This window comes from Dipodomys merriami, unplaced genomic scaffold (genome assembly GCF_024711535.1).
Source record: "Dipodomys merriami isolate MVZ:Mamm:240054 unplaced genomic scaffold, mDipMer1.0.p SCAF_1, whole genome shotgun sequence".
NCBI lineage: Eukaryota > Metazoa > Chordata > Mammalia > Rodentia > Heteromyidae > Dipodomys > Dipodomys merriami.
In genome coordinates this window covers 80,765,199-80,788,196 of record NW_027202270.1, presented here as the reverse complement: position 1 = coordinate 80,788,196, position 22,998 = coordinate 80,765,199, and the positions used below count along the sequence as shown (strand labels likewise).

Genomic DNA, 22,998 nt, shown 5'->3' with positions numbered 1-22,998 from the left:
AAAGGCACACCCTGACATCTGAATGAGAGTCTATTATCCTGTAACACTTTATAGTTGTGTGATCTGATACAAGTTACTCACACTTCTTAACATCCTTTCTTCTATATTTGTGGAATTGGAACAATACTCATGCAAGCAATTTTGCATCATTATTACAAAGACAAAATGTTATAACTAGTAAAATGCTTACTATATAGCAAGAACAAGCTCCACTATAATTATACATTCTAAGAAACAATCAACAACGAAAAAGCACATGAAGTATTTCTCTCTCTCAAACTTTGTGATTTTACAGTCCACATATCTTTATATCCTTGGAAGTCAGAAAGAGCTTCCACAGCTTCAACTGTATGCCCTGTTGCTTCTGCTCAAAACCACAGACTGAGTCACTCATTAAGACTGATAATACTTTAGTATGGTCTTGTTTGTGATCGCTACCAGCACAACTATGTTTATTGCAACATTATTTACCATAGCTAAGATATGGAACCAACCCAGATGCCCCTCAGTAGATGAATGTGGTAAATATACACAATGGAATTCTATTACTCCATTAGAAAGAATGACATTGCCCCATTTGTGAGGAAATGAAAAGACTTGGAAAAAATTATATTAACTGAAGTAAGCCAGACCCAAAGAAACAGGTTTCCCTTATTTGCAATAACTAGTATATGTATGAAACAAGCAGAAAAATTCAGATAAGATGGTTTTAAGTGAAATGAACCCCAAGATAAGGACACAAGTGTTTTTATTTTCTTTCTTGCTACTGTTTCTAACATATTTATAAGGTACCATGTGATTTTTTTGTTGCTTTGCATGTTTCTCCCCCATGGTACAACCCCTTTTTCACTGTATTTGATGTTGGTATAATTTGGGGAGGGGAAGGGAAAAACAAATTGTTTAAACAAGGATACAGGTTGACCCATTGCAACAATGAGATGTACAAGAGGCTATGTTGAAAAACGAAGTTTACAATTTAGGCGGGGAGTGGGGGTAAAGATAGGGGGAATGTAGTTGTGGAGATGGGAGGGAAGGGATGGTAGGAGATAAACAAAGGAGGAGACAACAATGCTTGATAAGAAATGTATTCATTACCTTGTTCATATAACTGTAACCTCTTTTCTGTACCGTATTCAAACAAAAAACTTATTTAAAAAAACACTTAGCACTGCTGAGTACTGATGCATTTCACCTGTAATCCTAGCTACTGATGAAGCTGAGATCTGAGTATCTCATTTCAAAGACATCCATGGCAGGACACCTCTGTGAGATTCTTCAATTATCCACCAAAAGCCACAAGTGAAACTGTGGCTCAAGTGGTAGAGTGATAGCCTTGAGTAAAAAAAGCTCAGGGATATTACTCAGGGCCTGAGTTCAAGCCCCAGAATATAGATAGACAAGACAGACAGACAGACAGACAGACAGAGTAGATAATTCTGATATGTGTCCCTTGTGAATTTGCTTTAAAAAGTCCATTTTCTGAGCAAATGATCGTATCTGGTGTCATGGCAAAATGAACAGAGTGATTATGGGAAATGAAGACAAGAACTTGGAAATGTGGATCTCAAGGACTGCCCTTCCTTACGAATGGCCATCCACCACTTTGGTGTTCTTGTCTTCACTCTTGCTCTCTGTGGTCTTATTGTTGTACTTAACAGACATTATAGTCTTGTTATACATCAGCCAACGTAAAACCACATAATTAATAAAACAAGACTGAATTTTTCTAGATTAGGTTTAGTCAATGTTTATTAAAACAAAATTACTTCTTTCAAACACTTTTGGCTTTTTAATTGACTTCTGACCTCCAGCCTTGTTTTGGTTCTGTTTGAACAATTAGCTTGGATTATATGTTTATTGTGCATTTATCCTAAGAACAAGAAAAACATCTTCAGAGAATTTTCTTTTGAAAAGTGACAAACATTTCGAATAAAGAAAAAAAAATACTTTAAAGTTAGTTTTCGAAAGATTTTTGTGTTATTGACAACTCGGCAAACACTCACATGGTGTGGAAAAAATCCCTAGTGAATATCTTCCTCGTTCACAGACTGCTCTGGTCCATTTCTAAGGTATTGCTTTCTGGCAGATAATTCTTTTTTTGCCCATACTTGCTTTTCAAGATGCTTCAGGCTACAGATAAAACCACATAATTGATAAACCCTACAGCAAGATACCATTTGAAGAATTGTTCCACATTTTGAAGCTTGAATCACAGCAGTGATCTCAACAAAGACCACATATGGATCTGGCTTAAGCCACAGTAGAATCATCAGAAAAAATTGAGACACACTCCTTCTGGACTTCACTTCCTAGAATTCCTAACTCGGTAAATTTTGGTAAAGCCAGAAAATTGTTTGTTTGGATTTTTCTTTGTTTTCTTAAAAAAGTCCTAATTAAGTTCCAGTTCTAAGTCTTTTCTTTTTCTTTTTTAATTGTGAAAATAACATACAGAGGAGTTACAATTACATGGGGAAGATAACGAATTCATTTCTTATCAAGCATTGTTGCCTCCTCTTTGTTTCCCCTTTCCATCCCTTCCCATACTCCCCCTACCTCCCCCCACCAAATCCTCCCCCCCCGACCACCAAAGTTGTGAAGTTCATTTTTCGACATAACGACTTGTACATATCATTGTTGCAATGGGTCCACCTGTATCCCTTTTTAAATGATTTGTTTTTTCCTTCCCCTCCACAAATTATACCAACATCAAATACAGTGAAATCAGGGGTTATACCGTGGGGAAAGGACATACAAAGCAACATAGAAATCATCTTATAAATATGTTAGAAACAATCATCTGAAAGAAAAAAAGCATTTGAATACTTATCTTGGGGTTCATTCCCCTAATATCAACTTATCTGACTTTTTCTGCTTGACTCAGACATATACTAGTTATTGCAAATAAGGAAAACCATGGGACCTATGTTTCTTTAGATCTGGCTTACTTCACTTAATACAGTTTTTTCCAAGTCTTTCCATTTCCCAGTTCTAAGACTTTTATGGAACATAAAAATTGTAGATATTACTAGAATAACATTATTGTTTCACAAAAACTAGTATTTCTTTTTTATGTTTTTTATTGTAAAATAGTGTAAAGAGTGCTTACAGTTGCATGGGTAAGGTAATGAGTACATTTCCTATTAAGCATTGTTACCTCCTTGGTTTATCCCCTACAATCCCATCCCTCCCTACCTCCTCAACTCCTCCCTCTCCCCCATGTTGTAAAGTTTGTTTTCAACATAGTGTCTTGTACATCTCATTGTTACAAGGGATAAACCCGTATCCTTATTTTAGCATTTTGTTATTTCCCTTCCCCTCCCCAAATTAGAAAAATGTATATACTTGATACAGGGCACCAACATCAAATACAGTGAAAACAGGGGTTATACCGTGGGGGAAGTACATACAAAAGAAGCAAAAAGATCACATGGTACATTTTAAATATGTTAAAAACAATAGCAAGAAAGAAAAAACAGTTGTGCTCCTATTTGGGGGTTCATTTCACTTAACATCGTCTTATATGGTCATAAGTACATAGCTTTTGAACTTTTCTGCTTGTTCCAGACTTATACTAGTTATTGCAAATAAGGGAAACCATGGGACCTATGTTTCTTTGGGCATGGCTTACTTCACTTAATATAATTTTTCCAAAAACTAGTATTTCTTATACATTCCTAAGTACTTATGATGTCTTAGAACTGGAATCTCAACTTGAGCCTTTGCTTTTCTTTTCTGGTGGTTAAAAATTTTGTCCAAAGGCCAGAAGCCTCACCCTCAGTTCTAGTAGGCTTCTATATCTCCTGCATTAGATGAGGTAAAATTCACCTGTGCCTGGGTGAGGAGAAGTAATCCCAGAGTATCCATGGACAATTGACCGTAGGATTCCTTTTGGACAACAAAACACATAACTGTTCTTATAAAATGACATAGTATTTGCTAAGACCTACATATCTCTTCCATGCTTTAAACCATCTCTACATGCCTCATGATGATGATGATATATATATATATATATATATATATATATATATATATATAAAACTTCATTGTATTTAAGCAACATAAGTGGTGGTTATGTCAAATTGTATATGATACAATTGCATATCATACAATATATCATACAATATGATACAGCTTCTCCTGCCCCTTCCCAAAGGTGTTTCAAACTCCCAAGGATGCTGGAATACTTCAAGGGTGTGTTTTGCCAATGATGCTTGTGTTTTTAGCTGTAAACTTCTAGCTGCTGGTTATAACCTACAAAATGACTTGTTCCCTCTGCAGGTTTCCTGGGAGGCATCATCTGAATCCATCCAGGAAGCAGTGCTGCCACCTTCTGATTGCTGGCTGAAAACATGCATTTAAAAGTTCTTGCATTTAGTGGAGTGCATTAATGTTACTCAGCAAGTATCTATTTTAACTATTGTTTTCTTCATGAATTCTTTTACTCCCTTGGGCCGCTTATTCCAAATGCCACTTATTGTTTCTTGTTAGCACATTTCTATACAAAGCTCTTGTGCTCTAATCACAGCCCTCAGCATTTTATAAACTCTGTCCCAGTAAAACAGCTCTTCCAGGATGAATCCTGAGCCATGTGCCAAATAAAAATGCTAAAGATTAAGAAGTTTTCTTGTGAGTGAGCTGCTTTTCAAGGACTAACTCTAAAATAAACTTCTAAAATCTGGTGGTACAGTCATTTCGAAATATATATCTATATATATCTATATATATATTAATTTCCTTGTTTTAGCTATTTATTGCCATCTAACTGAGATTGTGCTTCAGAAATCTTTACTATTCAATTACTTTATAGAACCCCAGTATACTAAATGAAATACTGTATATATAAAGTCCATCAGATGGAGTAATGGACTATTAGAGATTATTGGAAGTAGCAAGAATGTAATCAAATCTAGTCCCATGATTTTAAAGCATAAAAGATAGTCAAATGTTGGTTTCACATCATACCTATTCATTTTTAAAAAGCTTAGATCCTAATCAAATCAATGCATTTCTCTAGACAGACTTAACTTATAGGAGTATAAGGCCATCTCTGAGTAATTCTTGCATCCAGTGGAATGGAATTGTATGACTGACCAAGTCTGGTTCATGTTGTGCTTATTCCTGTGACTAAGGGTTAAATTTTGTACCAGATGAGCAAAAAGCAAGTCTGAAAATTAACGGGGTCTCAAAATAGACATGCTCCTGGGGATTGTGAAGAGGTGATGCTTCGAGGAAGGTTTGACTGTAAAGCTTGTGAACTTACAGCACCTTCATTTCCCCAGGTTAGGAGTATAGGTATGGCAGAAACAATAGATCTTGGGCAGAAAGTGCTCATTTACTACATTTCCTCTCAGCTATTACAATGGGATAAAGATACCACAACCCTACTCTCTGCCTGTCTCCTGCCTTCCCACTTTCTATAGTAGTGTACTGTTAACTAGGAAGTTTTCCAAGATCCTGTTCAATACTAAGGCTGATATACACTCTCTTCTCAGACTCTGAAGAAGACAGAAAGAAGAAGAATGAAGATGAAAGACTAACTCCTATGTATACAACTGCTTCTTCTTTTAGCTCCAACTAGTTCTTGGATCATTAAACTCTGTACCAAGTTCAGCATCTAGTTCTTACAATTAGTGTGATCATTAAATGATGGGATATAAATGACATGATGACCATAGTGTCTAACCGTAAGAAACAATAAACAGGGACTCTCATGGGTATTATTTTATTAGTAGTATTATCACCCCAAAATGATTGTTGACAATCAGACAGGTACTGTCTGCACTGCATCTTTAGATTACCTTTGTTTGGTATTTATATGAATTTTTTACCACACAAATTCCAAATAATTAGGGCTACAGAAGCTGGACAAATATTTGCTATCATTAGGAAATAATATGTTAGTTTTCTTAAAAGTGATTATTTGATTGAATTCATCCATTAGGAGAAAAGAAAACCTTTAAAGATGCCCTGAGTCCATTTGCAAAACCAACAGAGGCCAATGGTTTTGGTATCTTCTTGGCATAGAAATAGAGGCTGCACTTAACTTATCCCAGGGCTCCTTTTATTTTTATCCTATTAAAACAGCCTGCTGGATCATACATGACATCCAATCCTGCCTTATTAACTAGAAACTAAATGAGCATTTGAGAAATTTAATTGAAAGTGATACTGTGAATGTTAATAAGGCCCTGGTCAGGAGGGAGATTGATGTTCCCAGCTGCAAACCCAGCCTCAAGGAAGAGTTTCTGAAGCCCTTGTCACCATAGGCAGGCAAAGCTTATTTGCTACTGCTGCTTTCATTGCAGGCTTGCTTCTCAAAGATCTCTCAGCCATCCTCCTGCTTGATGAATTCCTTCTTAATGAGGCTCCCTCAGAGAAGACCCTGCCCACTACTTCCATGCCAAACCAAGCACCACAACCCAAAGCATACTGTTGCTATAGGAATGAGAACTAAAAACCTTCTCTGAGTGGTGTCTTTTGAAAACTATAGGGATGGTACTTGAAATGGGAAAGCACACATGGAGTATGTTCACTTTCCATGGAAAACTAATCTCTACAATGCCATACGTGACTATTGCTTTCAGATATGTTTTTCTAGAACCATGAATGAAGACATATTGAACATTATTAAAACTATATTTATATATTTTAAAAGAAGGGCTTCTATTCCCAGAAATTAATATTGGAAAATGTTAATTATATATTCCTATGCCTTGAACTCAGGGCCTGGGGGGCTATCCCTGAGCTTTATTTCATTTTATTTTTATATTTTATTTTTAATGGTACTGGGGATCGAACTCAGTGGCAAGCACTCTGCCACTGAGCTACATCCCAGTCCCCTGAGCTTTTCTTAAAAGCTCATGGCTTATGTTCTGTTACCTGAGCTATTGCTCTGGTTTCAGTTGTCTGTAGTTAATTGGAGCTAATAAGAGTTTCATAGACATTTCCTGCCTGGACTGGCTTCAAATTGCCATCCTCATATCTCAGCCTCATGAGCAGCTAAGTGCCTGTCTCATACATTGATTTTGAGCACAACTTCTCAAGGAACATATCTAGGACTTGAAGTATATTCTTGAATTTTCTTTTGCCTTTGTAATTCAAAGCATGGAAGGCATGCTTAATGTAAATGATGTTGAGTTGAAGCCAAAATGTTGTTATTGACATGCTGGATAATTTTCAGTGTTGTTTCTAACATATTTCAGAACATTCATTTCCTGTTTCCCCATGATTTAAGCTAAAAATTATTTTTAAAATGAAAAATAATTTCAGTATTTGGGGAAACAAAATTAGAGATAATGATGAAATTGCTGTATTGGTTGGAGTACAGCATAGCAGGTCTAACTTACAGTGCTTATTCACCAGTGGTTCCTTGGAAAGCTGAATTTCCTCTACAAAAGAGGGGTTAAACGTGTCATCCTATAAAAGATAAAAGCGCAAATTGTATGAAAAGTTAAAGCAGTGCGTATTTAACAGCACAATATTCTTCCTCATTGCCTTTTGCCCTGGGGAACTGAATGTCAATTTGAGATCACTGGTTCATCTGAGCCATTTGGATGGCTAGTTGAGCTTTTCCCAACTTCATTGTAGAAGCACTTTTGCTGAAATCACTTCCACTCAATTACTCCTACATAGTGGATCTCTTAACAGGTTAAAAAATTTTTTTTCTTCCATTTGTCAGATTGGCATAGAAAAAATTGTGAAGTACAGTGCAAGAGTAGTATTACATAACAGAGGGCCTAGCCTTCATGAGACCAAATGCCTTCCTCAACACTTACTAAACAGGTAAGCAAATTGAAAGTAATTTTTACTTCTATAGAAGAAGAGTTAGAAGATATATATTCAAAATGGCTCTTTTGCAGGTTTAAGTCATTTTCTATCTTTTTTAAAAATAAGTTTTTTTATTGTGAAAATACTATACAGAGGGGTTACAATCACATGAGCAAGGTAATGAGTACATTTTTTTATCAAGCATTATTGCCTCTCTATTTGCTTTTCCCCTACCATTCCTTTCTTCCCATCCCCACAACTACATCCTCCACTCCCCCCCGCCCCCCCTAAATTGTAAAATTTGCTTTCATTGTTGCAATGGGTCCACCTGAATCTCTATTTAAACAATTTGTTTTTTCCCTTCCCCTTCCCAGATTATACCAACATCAAATACAGTGAAAACAGGGATTATACTGTGTGGGAGGGACATACAAAGTAACAATAAACTCACGTGGTACCTTATAAATACATTAGAAACAATAGCAAGAAAGAAAAAAACCACTTGTGTCTTTATCTTGGGGTTCATTTTCCTTAACATCATCTTATCTGAACTTTTCTGCTTGTCTCAGTTATATACTAGTTATTGCAAATAAGGGAAACCATGGGACCTATGTTTCTTTGGGCCTGGTTTACTTCACTTAATATAATGTTTTCTAAGTCTTTCCATTTCCTAACAAATGGGGCAATGTCATTCTTTCTGATGGAGGCATAAAATTCCATTGTGTGTGTGTATATATATACCACATTTTCTTGATCCATTCATCTACTGAGGGGCATCTAGGTTGGTTCAATATCTTAGCCATAGTCAATAATGTTGCAATAAACATAGTTGTGCTGTTAGCTTTCATATGGTCTTGTTTGTGGACATTTGGGTAAATGCTCAAAAGTGGGATTGCTGGATCATAGGGGAGCTCTGTCAACACACACACACACACACACACACACACATACACACACACACACACACACACACACACACACACACAAATGATATAGTGAAGTGTATATGGGACGAAATAATACTCAGTAAATATTCTCTATCTTTAAAAGCTTTGGATGGCCCAAGGAAAACATTATACTTTCTTCCACCGAGTATGTGGAGCTATTCAAGCAGAAACAGCACTATTAGATGTAATTTTTGTCTCTTGGAATTGAATGGATCCAAGGAGGTGAAACAAGGGTAGGAAGGTAGAAGAGAGTGTTCCACACATTTTTAAATTAAGTTTTTTATTGTGAAAATACTGTTCAAAATGGTTACAATTACGTGAGCAAGGTAATGAGTATATTAATCGGGCAGTTGTTTCTTGTTTATCTCTGCATTATTTACCATAGCTAAGATATGGAACCAACCCAGATGCCCCTCAGTAGATGAATGGATCAAGAAAATGTGGTGTGGTATATATATATATACACACACACATATATATATATACATGTATATATATATATATATATATATATATATATATATATATATAATTCTATGCCTTCATTAGAAAGAATGATTCTGCCCCATTTGTTAGGAAATGGAAGGACTTGGAAAAAAATATATTAAGTGAAGTAATCCAGGCCCAAAGAAATATAGGTCCCATGGTTTCCCTTATTTGCAATAACTAGCATATGTCTAGGACAAGCAGAAGAGCTCAAAGCTATGTACATATGGCTATAGAAGATCAAGCTAAGCAAAATGAACCTCAAGATAGAGACACAAGTGATTTTATGTTTCTTGCTGTTGATTTTAATGTACTTATAATGTACCATGTGATTTTGTTTGTTTGTTTTGTATTTTCTTCTTCCCCCACGCTACATCCCCTGTTTTCACTCTATTTGATTCCTATGCCTCTTGTATATACATTTTTTAATCTGGGTGGGGAGGGAAATAACAAAAGACTGAAATAAGGATATAGGTTAACCCATTGTAACAATGAGATGTACAAGATACTATGTTGAAAAGGAACTTTACAACTTGGTGGGGGGGAGATAAGAGTTGGGGAGGTGGGAAGGGAAAGGATGATAGGAAAATACAAAGGAGGAGGTAACAAGACTTGATAGGAAATGTACTTATTACTTTATTTATGTAACTGTAACCCCTCTGTACACTATTTTTACAATAAAAAATATACAAAAAAAGAAAAAAATGCATTCTGTACAACCCTCTCCCCAAAAGTTGGGATAAGGAACTCCTCTACCTGAACTCAATTTGGAAACACTTGGAAAAATACAATGTGTGTAAGGAATATTAGGAAAAATTAGTATAGCAGTACACCAGGGGAATTATAAATAAATAATTTATTCATAAAAAATAATTTTAAACATCTTTGTAGGAAAATTTAATTCCCTTAGCATTTCTTCTCCATGTTTAGGGCCTAAGAAAACATTTCTGTATAATCTTTCCTGGCCCTACTACTTGGACAATATCATATGTCCCCCTTCCTTACATGTTTTTTGTAAGATAAATGAAATAAATAGTATCTCATTTCATTTTCCCAACTGATATTCTAAAATTTCTATTTACCCAGAAGAGAGGTAAGGTGTAAAGAAGTTAAATAACTTGCCAAAAGTCCTCTAGATAAGATGGGAGAAATTCAGAACTGGAGTCTTAAAATGCTTGGATGAAGATCAAGGGACATTCTCACCACCACACTCTTGTGTCCATGGTAACAGTTTGATCTTAAGTTTGTCTCTAGGATCATCTTATGGTACTGATTATGGATGAGTTAGCAGGTCCTTCTCTGAAGACAATATATGTATGTGTTATTACAGGTGTACACTCTCCAAGTCATGCAGTGACAGGGTGTTTGGAGAAAGGCTGATGTATAGAAACAGTTACCAGCCAAGGACTTTCAAGGTAAGATTCTTGAGTGTGCGATGCCGAATAATGGATCTAGAGGAAGGATAGCACAGCTACCAGACTTGCTCAGTCAGTTATGCTTCTCTGTATTCTCAAAACTGTGCTTTCAAATACTGTCAGAACAGGGGGGGGAAGCCTATTCAAATATTCTCATTGAAAAGGATAAAAACTTGCACATGGCAAATTAAAAATTAAAATTGACGTCATTTCAAATGTTTAATTCAGAAATAGCAAGGACTCCTTTGGAAGCTGTCAGCTTTGACAGCAACATCTTTTGTTTATAAGAATACATCAGTAAGGATCTTGATATGTTTTCAAAGCATCCTCTCATTAAATCTGCAAGATAAGTAGGGCAGGCACTGGAAAGAATAGTAGAATGAATGCGCAGTCCTGCAAGAGGCAGTGGAGTGCAACTTTTTCACTTATATGCATGAGGGATTTGTAGCACAGGAGGAAGCATTGTAAGCTAAAGCCATCAGGATAGAATAAGTTTTGTTGTGTAACACATAAGCCCTGACAGCACAGTCACTTATCCCTTGAACATGGTTCTCGCACCTACAATTTCTGGTGCAACCTGGGTAGCTTTTCAGGGCATCTCTCTTCTAAGATATGGCTCTATTAACCTTGTATGTCCCATGGTGTTCCTTCAAGATCTCAACTGTGCTTTTCTGAATCACTGGAATGGGATGAAGAATGTTGGTCAGTTAGCAGAGCTCATGGCTGCTGTTCATAAATGATGTCTTAACTGTGCTCAGAAAGTTGGCCATGACTAGCCATATAGCTCTATATAATGTAGTTTCTTTGTCCAGAAATGAGTAGAATAAGACATGTGTTGGTAAGAGTAATTTTTGTCAGGAAAGTGCTCTTAAAACGAGCTTTCTGGTATTTAATTCAATATTCTGTTGGTTTGTGCATGGCCTCTTAGATCTTTTAAAATATTAGAAAGTGGAGACTAATGAAAGAGTTCAACAAATTTGAACTTAACTCTAAACACTTTTTCACTAAGTTTTGTTTTGTTGAGTCTTATTCCTTCCAAATATAAGTGTTTAAGAGAATTGGCAAGTTTATAAGGGATGCCATCTTAAGTTTCCCTTCTCAGCATTACAATGAACAGATGAGATTTGTACTATTTAACCTATTTTAACAGATTCATTTCAGGTGTAAACTAAAAATTACAGTAAATTATCTCAATAAAAGTAAAAAATAGAATATATTAAAAATATCTGGAGCCCAAAGAAATACAGATAGGAAACTCATCAAGAAAGCTGTCTCAGCCACTTACCTCAGTAGCTCATGATGTAAGACTAGGTAGATACTCAGGAATATGAGATATAGAGCATTATGGTTTCAAGTCACTATGCATAGAAACATCTAACAGATTTCATTTCTAAAGTATCTAGCAAAATGGCAGGGTAGATGTTGTTTAAGTGGTAGAGAGGCAGCCAAGCAAGCAATCACACGATCCTGAGTTCAAATCCTGGTACTGTAAAAGAAATAAAGAAAAAAAAACAGGAACAAAAAAGGAAGAAAGTAAAAAGAATTTGGGCTGGGAATGTGGCTTAGTGGTAGAGTTTTTACCTGCATATGTGAAGCCCTGGATTCATTTCCTCAGTACCCGGATTAGAAGAAAGAAAGGAAAATAAGAAAGAAAGAAAGAAAGAAAGAAAGAAAGAAAGAAAGAAAGAAAGAAAGAAAGAAAGAAAGAAAGAAAGAAAGAAAGAAGAAAGAAAGAAGAAAGGAAGAAAGGAAGGAAGGAAGGAAGGAAGGAAGGAAGGAAGGAAGGAAGGAAGGAAGGAAGGAAGGAAGGAAAGGAGGGAGGAAGGGAGGAAGGAAGGGAGGGAGGAAGGGAGGAAGGAAGGGAGAGAGGGAGAGAGGGAGAGAAAGAAAGAAAGAGGAAAGGGTGAAAGAGAAAGAAATAGAGAGAGTAAAAAGAGAAAAAAGAAAGAAAGGAAGGAAAGGAGGAAGGAAGGAAGGAAGGAAGGAAAGAGAGAGAAAAAAGAAAGAAAGAAAAAGAAAGAAAAGGAGGGAAAAGGGAGGGAAGGAAGGAAAGGAAGGAAAGGAGGAAGGAAGAAAGGAAGGAAGGAAGGAAGGAAGGAAGGAAGGAAGGAAGGAAGGAAGGAAGGAAGGAAGGAAGGAAGGAGGGAAGGAAGGAAGGAAGGCAGGCAGGAAGGAAGGGAAGGTAGGTTAAATAAAATGACCTCTGAGGTTATGTAGAGCTATAGAATTCTGTTACTAGATGACCTTCTAAACTGAACACACAATGTTAACCTCAATGTTCACTTCAAATAATATCTGAGGGCTGGAATGCAGCTCAGTGGCAAAGAACTTGCCTAGAAATTGCAACATCCTGGATTCGATCCCCAGTACCAAAAAAGAAAAGACAAAAAAAATACAGTTAAAAAAATCAAATAATATCTGTAAATCCTTTAATGGATTTGTTTTCATGGAACTGCAACACAGTCCAGTCCAGTAGAACCTTCTATCATAATGGAAACAGTATTTATCTGCCTAATACAATATTCTCTAGCCATTTGGGACTCTTGGGCATTTAAATTGTAGCTAGTACAAACAATATGACTTTTTAAAAACTTTTTTTAAAGTAAAGGCAATAAATATAAATAGCCACACATGGCTAATGTCTACAAAGTAGGACTCTAGGTGTATATTATATAAGTAGCAAAGAGCAATGGAGAAGTAATGACATCACAGCACAGTCAGAATTAATATCTGAAAACCACTGGCTTTCAGAGTCAGGTGGGTTCCTCCTTTGTCGGTTTTAGGTAACTATATTCTAGGACAGCTCTGACCTTTCCAAAATCAGGGAAACAAGGTGATTTCTCAAGTTTCAGTTCTGTGTTTCAGAATAGTAGTGAATATCCAAATATCAAAACTCCCATGGAAGACAATAGCAATGTTCGCTCCTACAGAAATTTGAGATATTCTCACCAGACTCTGCAAAAGACAGGATCAAAGAAGATGAATAAATAACAAAGACACCATTTTTTTCTGGATTAGAAATTTGGAGCTGTAGTTTTATTTTTGTTTTTTACTTTTATTCTTGTCAGTGTTGGGCTTGAACTCAGAGCTCTGCTGGCTCAAGGTTAGCATTCCACCAGTTTCAGTCCAGGAGTCACTTCCAGTTTCCAGTGGTGGTTCATTGGCAGTAAGAATCTCATAGACTTTCTTGCCTGGGCTGGCTTTGAACCAAGATCCTCAGATCTCAGCCTCCTGAGTAGCTAGGATTACAGGCATGGGCCACCAGCACCTGGCTGGAACTGTAGTTTTAGTTGCCGGTTTTGCATTAGTTGCTTTTTGCTCTATGTCAAAAATTTTCATATAGTGTTAATGTCACCATTCACTTAATAGCTTCAGAAAAAGAGATGCTTAGATAAGTATCGTTTCATTAGGTAACTGATAAGAACTGTTATTCACATTGGTTGTAACTTATAATTTCAGTAGTAACATTCTAGTGTCTAAAACTTCTGCACATCATGATCTAACAAATCTTATTAATGTCTTTTGCCAATGGTTGATTTGTAAAGGTTTATAAAGACAAAACATTCCCATTAATCTGGATCTGGACCTCTGGTTCTTGGATTTTCATTCTTTTTTGAAGGAATAGTGTGCACAAATACAAGGATTTATCTTCTTTCTTTTTTATTTGGTCAAACATTTATTTAAGCAAAGTTAAGCATGTAGATGATTCAGCTATCCTTTTGTTTTTTTTAAAAAATAAAACTTTTCTAAAATACATACCAGCAAGTTGCTTTTGATAAACAGACATTCTGCATCTAAATGATGCTCTATTATGACTCATGAAACAATAGTGAGATGGTCTGACAATCTGCAGACCTCCTGTGAGAGATCAGACCCTTTCTTACTGGCATTAATGGCTTTCCTGGCATGGGGCATGCTACCTACTCTGAGCACTTTCACTTGAGTTGCAAAGTAGTCTGCTAACAAAGCTTTCTACTAGAAATTTTTATGATAATTTACACTGGCTTTACAATGTTAGGTTAAGGTATAATTGTTTGTAGTTTACCAGGAAAATTAAGCACATTGAATATTGGATGAATAGTAGGTTCAGAGATTACTCATAGTCAATCATGGCAATCACAAGGGTTCCCTCTGGATTTCGATTGTGTATTGTTTAAAAACTCAGTATGTCATATATTTGAAGAAATATGGTAGCTGTGTTATTTTAGGCAAGCCCCTTCAACATATTGGCTATCCTATAAAATGGGGTTTATGATGCTTATTACTATCCTTCTTCAAATACCACCTCTTCACACTTCTAAAATATGATTTTGGAAACCTTATTATGAGTTATTCATTTAACCTATTGTCTTTTCAACAAGGAAGACAAATTAGAGAATCAATCAAGATCATAATTTTGCATTCATCTAATATGATTCAAAGAGTATCAAAATGTCCAAAGAATTTCCTAGCTAGCTGAAATTATTTTGTACCAAAATCATGGTTTGTATTACTCTTTGTACTAATTATTTGTCTAAGTCCAATTTCATGTGTAGAGGTTGGTGTATGGATCAATTCTGCTCAGTGAGGACAAAATGCAAACTATCTGACCATCGTCAATTTTAAGTCTAGATGTAGAAGGTGAAGCAAGCAATGACTCAACATTTGGTTGATGCTAGGCACATTCTAAATCTTGTCTTCAGATACAGAAATATTCACTGCTATAACAAAGATACTGAGATTCCTTCAGCAAGTTTCACAGGACCACAAACATAGCTTTCAGGTAAAAAAAAAAACACTATGATATGAAATTCTAAGAAAGCTACTTGTAACTCCAATTTATTTTTTTAAGCATTTGGGAATCAATTGAATGAATAGATCATACCTTTTCTGTCATCTATCTATCCATTATCTATTTAACCATTTTTCCATTATCTATTTATCTACCTATATATTTTTGAGACAAGACTGATAGTCCCCTCTGAGTTTGAACTGATCATCCTCCTGCCTCCATCTCTTGTGTGCTATGATTACAGATCTGCAACACCCAAATTTGAAAGTATTTATCAAATTTCATGTGTTGGAAGATCAATTCTCAAATTCACATGTCAATTGTGTTTGGAGATGGCATCATCGAGACGTAGCAATACTGCCTTCATGAATGGAACAAAAAACAATGTGAGTCCCTTCCTGCACCCTTGCTCTGTCTCTCAATATGTTGCCTTGTACGACCATGTCATGGCTAACAAGTGCCCTCCTGCTTTTGGACTTCACAGCATCCAGGACTATGCACAACATGAGCCCCCTATCCTTCATAAATTACCTGGGCTCAGAATTGTTAAAGCAACAACAACAAAACGGTCTAAGACTGTATGCTATGCTTTACTTTGTTAAAAAAGAAAAAAGAAAATAAGATTCATTAGCAGTTTTTCTAATATTAACAATATGTTGATGATATGCCTCAAACTTGTATGAAAATCTGAAATCCTGGCCAAGTGGCTCTGGCTCAAGCCTGTAATTCTAGCTACTCAGGAGGAAACGATGCAACAATTGTGGTTTGAAGTCAGCTCAGATAAGAAATTCCTGAGACTCTTGTCTCTAATTGAGTAAAAAAGGTAAAGGATAGTGCCTAGGGCCTGAGTTCCAGCCCCAGTACCAGAACACACACATACATACACACACACACACACACACACACACACACACACACACACACACACATACACACACACACACACACACACCACAACCACCACCATCAACAACAACAACACCATTACCACCACCACCACCACCACCCCACCACCAACAAAACCTCAGATATTTATGACACTTACTTAGTAGCCTGTTAAAACCTTGAACTTATTTTCTCTATGCAAGTACCTTAATAGAGTATTCTTTTTAATTATTTCATTATATTGGATACATGGGGATATGTGTGGAGATTTGTCCTATATAAACACACTTTAATCAATATACCAATATATCAGTCTTATTTTTATGTGTGCTTGTGTGTGAGAGGATAGTATTTGTATGTGTCTATGTTATACTTCTTAGAATCAGAAGAAAGTAATATGCTAAGCTGATTAAAAATTCTCATTAGGCAAGGCTCTGTGACTCATGCATACAATCCTAGCTACTCAGGAGACAGATCTGAGGATTGCTACTGGAATCCAGCCCAGGTAGGAAAGATAAGACTCTTTTTGCTTTAATTTTGTTTTATTTTTGTAATTTTAGAAGAGATAACACAGAGGGGTTACAGTTACATAAGTATTATTATCTCCAAATAAACACCAGAAAACTGGAGTAGAGCTGTGGCTCAAAGTGGTAGAGCACTAAACTTAAGCAAAAAAAAGAAACTCATGGACAGTTCCAGGCCCTGTGTCCAAACCCCACAACTGACCAAAAGAAAAAAAGAATCTAATTAGGTACATTTTTAACAGGAGTTTGATTTCAATAATTAAACTTTATTTTAAATTTTAGCATGAACCTTTCTGTTACTGAGAGGTTCAATATAAGGTACTGGTAACTAAATCTTGATATATTTTTAGGCTACGTCTGGTTAAAGTTCTTAAAAATTCTTGCAAGCGGAATGAAATTTTCATCTTTCATGAAAAATTCAAAGATATCTCAAAGCAATAGGGAAAAAGTCTTACAAATATCAATATTAAATATTTTTTCCATTTTTAACTGAAGAGGATGATCTTTTGCTATCTGAACATCTTTAATGAATAAGGCATTAAATTGCCTCCCATTGATAAGTTGGCTATTAATATATTGTGCATCATTCAAAACAAAGTCGGAAAATATTATTTGTATATTTTTCAATTGTTATCTTTATTTTGGTGATAGATTACTTTCTTTTTTTAATGTTTACTACCAGTCACTTTATTTCTATAAACTAAAAGGAGACACTGTTCAGTAGTAGTAGTTTTTTGTACATTTTTTAATTGAAAAATGGTGTACAGAGGGGTTACATTTACATGAGCAAGGTAATGAATACATTTCCTATTGAGCATTGTTGCCTCCTCCTTTGTTTTCCCCCTACAATCCCTTCCCTCCCACCTCCACAACTACCCCCACAAAGTTGTAAAGTTCATTTTCAACATAGTGTTTTGTACATCTTATTGTTACAGTGAGTCCAACTGTATCCTTATTTAAGCATTTTGGTTTTTTTCCTTCATCTCCTCAAATTAGAGAAGTGTATATACAAGATGCAGGGCACCGACATCAATTGTAGTGAAAACAGGGGTTATACCATGGGGGAGGAACATAAAAAGAAACAAAAAAATCACATGGTACATTATAAATACGTTAGAAACAATAGCAAGAAAGAAAAAAAAAGATATTTGTGTCCCTATCTTGGGATTCATTTGGCTTAACATCATCTTATATGGTCATATGTATATAGCTTTTTAGCGTTTACTGCTTGTCCTACACATATACTAGTTATTGCAAATAAGGGAAACCATGGGACCTATGTTTCTTTGGCCCTGGCTTATTCCACTTAAGAAAATTTTTTCCAGGTCTTTCCATTTCCTAACAAATGGGGGTAATGTCATTCTTTCTGATGGAGGCATAGAATTCCTATATATATATATATATATATATATATATATATATATATATATATATATATGGCACAATTTTTTGGATACATTCATCTATTGAGGGGCATCTGGGTTGGTTCCATATCTTAGTTATGGTAAATAATGCTGGAAGCTTTTGTATGGCTTTGTTGGTGATCCTTTGGGTAAATGCCCAAAAGTGGGATTGCTGGGTCATAGGGGAGCTCTATGTGGAGTCTTTTGAGGAGTGGTTGAACAAGTTTACACTCTCACCAACAATGCAGTAAGGTTCCTTTCTGGCCCCACATCCCCTCCAGCATTTGTTGTTATTAGATTTCTTGATTGTAGCCATCTAACTGGGGTCAGGTGGAATCTCAATGTTGTTTTGATTTGCATTTCTTCTATGGCAAGAGAGGTTGAGCATTTCTTCATGTGTCTATTGGCCATTCTTATTTCCTCTTCAGAGAAGTTTCTCTTTAAGTCTTTAGCCCACTTGTTTATCTGGCAGTTGTTTCTTTGAGGATTTGTTGTTGTGGATTTAATTTTTTGAGTTTCAAGTATATTTTAGATATGAGACCCTTGTCCATCGTATGGCTAGTGAAATCTTCTCCCAATTTGTGGGCTTTCTATTGATCTTGCTAGCTTTGTCCTTTGCCATGCAGAAGCTCTGCAGCTTCATGCGACCCCATTTGTCCAACCTTTCTTTGATTTGTTCTGCTTCTGTGTCTCTATTAAAAAAATTTAGGGGCTGCGAAGGTGGCTCAGTGGTAGAGCGCTTGCCTTGCATGCCTGAGGCCCTGGGTTTGATTCCTAGCACCACATAAGCAAAAAGAAAAAAGCCAGAAGTGGCGCTGTGGCTCAAGTGGTAGAGCGTTAGCCTTCAGCTGAAGAGCTGAGGGACAATGCCCAGGCCCAGAGTTCAGGCCCCACAACAGGAACCCCCCAAAAAAATTAAAAAATTAAAAAAAAAGAAAATTTCGGCCTGTGCTGAGTAGACCAAGGGTTTCTCCTATTCTTTCCTGTAATGTTTTCAGAGTGTCTGCTTTGACTCCGACATCCTTGATCCATTTGGAGTTTATTCTGGTGCAGGGTGATATATAAGGTTCTAGCTTTCATTTTCTACAGGTAATTAACCAATTTTTGCCAGCACCATTTACTGAAGAGGCTATCTTTCTTCCATTCTATTATATTAGCATCCTTATGGAAGATTAGGTGGCTATAGGTCTGTGGGTTCATTTCTGGGTTTTCAGTTCTATTCCATTAGTCCTCAGGTCTGTCTTGTGCCAGTACCAAGCTGTTTTGATTACTATGGCTTTGTAGTAGAGGATGGAATTAGGAATTGATATTCTTCCAGCACTATACATCCTGTTAAGGATTGTTTTTCTATTCGGTGTCTTTTATTGTTCCATATGAATTTTTGGATTGCCTCTTCTATTTCCTTGAGGAATGAGGTTGGAATATTAATAGGTATCGCATTGAATTTGTAGATAGCCTTTGGAAGTATTGTCATTTTCACAATGTTGATCCTTCCAATCCAGGAGCATGGGAGGTTTTTCCACTTCCTAAGTTCTGCTAAATTTTCTTTTTCAGGTTTTTAAAGTTTTCATCATAGGTCCTTCACTTCTTTAGTTAACTCCTAGGTATTTTATTTTTTGTGGGGCTATTAAAAAAGTAGTTGCTTTCCTCATTTCAGCTCTTTGTATTGTTGGCATACAGAAAAGCCATTGATATTTGATGGTTAATTTTATACCCTGCTACTTTGCCAAAGTTTTGAATCAGCTCTAGTAATGGGGAGTGGAATCCATGGGATTCTTTAAATACAAGATCATGTCATCTACAAAGAGGAGAGTTTTACTTCGTCTTTCCCTATTTGGATCCACTTTAGGTTTGCATCTTGTCTTATTGATTTAGTAGGCATTCTAATACTAAATGGAAGAGAAGAGGAGAGAGTGGACATCCTCGTTGCGTTCCTGAGTTTAGAGGAAATGGCTTTAGTTTTTCACCATTAGGTATAATGCTGGCTGTAGGTTATTATATTGTGATAAATTACTTTCTTAATTTCAAGTGGGATTAATGCCTCTTAACATCCTTTCAGAGACCTCAAGATAACAGACAATTTATAGTCCACATACAGATATAATATATAAGTATATATTAAATTTTCTCTTTACATATATATAAAATATAATACACATTTATAATATTTAAATATATAAGCATATTTATTATGTTTTATATTTACATTTATATGATATCAAAAGAGAGTATGATTATTTTACTCAGGAGTCAAGAATTCCACTTCTCAGGAGGTGGAATTTGGAGGATGTACTCTATGGGAATATACTCATCATTTTAAAATTGAATTATAAACTACTTCTATCTCTAAAGAGATATGGTTCTTATTATGGAACACAATAATTTCTTTTACTTTATTGACATCTGTAGTCTTTTGTTTGGTGGCTTTTTCTTTCTCTTTTACTTTACACCAGTACCAGAACACACATACACACACACGCACACACACACACACACACACACACACACACACACACACACACACACACACACACACACACACACACACACATGCATGCATATGAGCAGTAGCATGCTGTGGGTATCATAGTGAGGCTTGAATTCATAGTCTGTACATTCATTGTTCCTTAACTTTTTTTTTGTCCCTCAGCTCTTCAGTTCAAGGCTGGTGCTCTACCGCTTGAGCCACAGCACCACTTCCATTTTTCTAGTGTTTTTATTGGAGATAAGAGTCTCATGGACTTTCCTGATGGGGCTAGCTTTGAACTGCGATCCTCAGATCTGAGCTTCCTGAGTAGGTAGGATTGGGCTATCACTTGTGCTACAACTCATTTTCTGTTGTTGTTTTGTTTTTTTTTAAAAAAAACTTGTTAATTCTAGTTGCATAAGTTTTCCTTCTAAGGTTGCCTTTTGATTGCAACCCTCAGATCTCAACCCCCTGAGTATCAAAAATTACAGAGTGAGCAACTTGCACCTAAATGAAACTTTTTTTGGTGCCAGATCTGGGGCTTGAACTCAGGAACTGGAGATGTTGTCTCTGAACTCGTTTACAGCTGGTGTTCTACCACTTGAACTACAAACCCACTTACACCATTTTTGGTGGTTAATTAGAAATGTCTCACATAGTTTTCTTGCCAGGAAAATAGTTTTACCCTTAACCCAGAAAAATGTATACATAAGAATTGTTGTATGAAAACAAGCAGAAGCTCAAGCACTGCGTCCCAATTCATTAAAAAAATTATGAAAATAAAAGTTTGAAAGCATTCAAAGTATTTGTTTGAATATTTTGTACTATAACCACACAAATATGCTATACAGACTAGGAAATTATATTTGTTTAAAAATAAGTGACATATCCAAGGTCAAGGACACATGATTATCTCCATTGCTGCAGAAAAGGCTTTTGATAAAATACAACACCTATTCATGTTAAAAACTCTGAGAAAATAGGAATTGAAGGAACATTCCTTAAAACAATAAAAACCTTATATGACAGACCAATAGCCAATATTAGACTAAACAAGGAAAAACTACAACCAATTCTCCTAAAATCAAGAACAAGGCAAGGATACCCACTCTCTCCACTCCTCGTCAATATAGTTCTGGAATCCTTACACAGAGCAATAAGGCAAGAAAACGACATTAAAGGGATCTACATAGGGAAGGAAGAAATTAAACTATCCCTATTTGCAGATGACATGATATTATACTTCCATGGTCCCAAAAACTACACTCCCAAACTCCTAGAACTTATAAGCCACTTTGGCAAAGTAGCAGGATACAAAATTAACCCAAAAGAATCAGTTGCCTTTCTGTACACCAACAATGTACAAACAGAAAGGGGTGGGGTGGGGAGGGAGGAGTTGGGAAGGTGAGTAGGAGGTAGGGAGGTGGGGAAGATAAGGATGGTAGGGGAGAAACAAAGGAGGGGGTAACAATGCTTGATAGGAAATGGACTCATTACCTTGATCATGTAACTGTAATCCCTTTGTACAGTATCTTTACAGTAGAAAATATATAAAAATAAAAATAGGAATAAAAATACCAGTTTGCTATATAAATAAAAAGACCTAATAAAAATGCACACTAGTATATGTTATAGTTGCCATTCAATAAACAGAAGATAATCATTATAACTTGATTTTCTTATTCTTCATATTTTAATAGAAAAAATTTGAAAGAAAATATTTCTCATGCTTTGAAAACAACAGTCCTGTGTATATGGACTGAATTATTCCATATGAAGCAGAGAAACAAAATTATAATTAAATAACAGCTTCATGCTGCTTGATTTTCTTCACTTCAAATACTTTCACTTAAAATACAAAGAAAAATCATGATATCCTCATAGATTTACTTAAGTTATTGGTAGAACCCCCCAAACATGTATACATACACAAAGTGGTTTCAGAGTAAATCAGAGTCGCTGACTCTGTCACAAACTCTGCATAGCACTTGCTTTGGGGCAAGTACCTATCATCCTAAGCACTTTGTGGAAATGGTTTCATTTAGCCCAATCCTATGAGCTATCTCTTAGTAATCTGAAACACACTCAACAATAATTATATACCTGATAAGAAACAACCTGAGATAATCCTGAGTTGGATTCTGAGCTCATATTCTCAGACACTCAATTATTTTGCATGTTCAATAGTATTCACCATTCTTTCTGTACATTATTAGTAATAATACTACTAATAATACTAAGCAATTAATACTAATTAATTAATAGTTTGAAGGGGTTTTATTTTGACATGTCCATATATCCATACCTTGATCAGACTCAGCCCTTCTGTT

General features: G+C 35.9%; 1 protein-coding gene and 1 long non-coding RNA gene across 3 annotated transcripts in view; one reads left to right on the top strand and one right to left on the bottom strand.

The window, feature by feature from the left end:
• The window catches only part of LOC138839011 (uncharacterized), a 42,799-nt gene extending 38,252 nt beyond the window's left edge, over positions 1-4,547 (top strand). For both annotated transcript variants that reach the window (XR_011375820.1, XR_011375829.1), the window contains exon 3: positions 4,282-4,547. This is a non-coding gene — a long non-coding RNA (uncharacterized lncRNA). The remainder of the gene's footprint in view (positions 1-4,281) is intronic.
• The window catches only part of Dpp10 (dipeptidyl peptidase like 10), a 1,479,312-nt gene that overhangs the window by 1,135,642 nt on the left and 320,672 nt on the right, over positions 1-22,998 (bottom strand). The gene's annotated exons all lie outside the window — the stretch shown is intronic.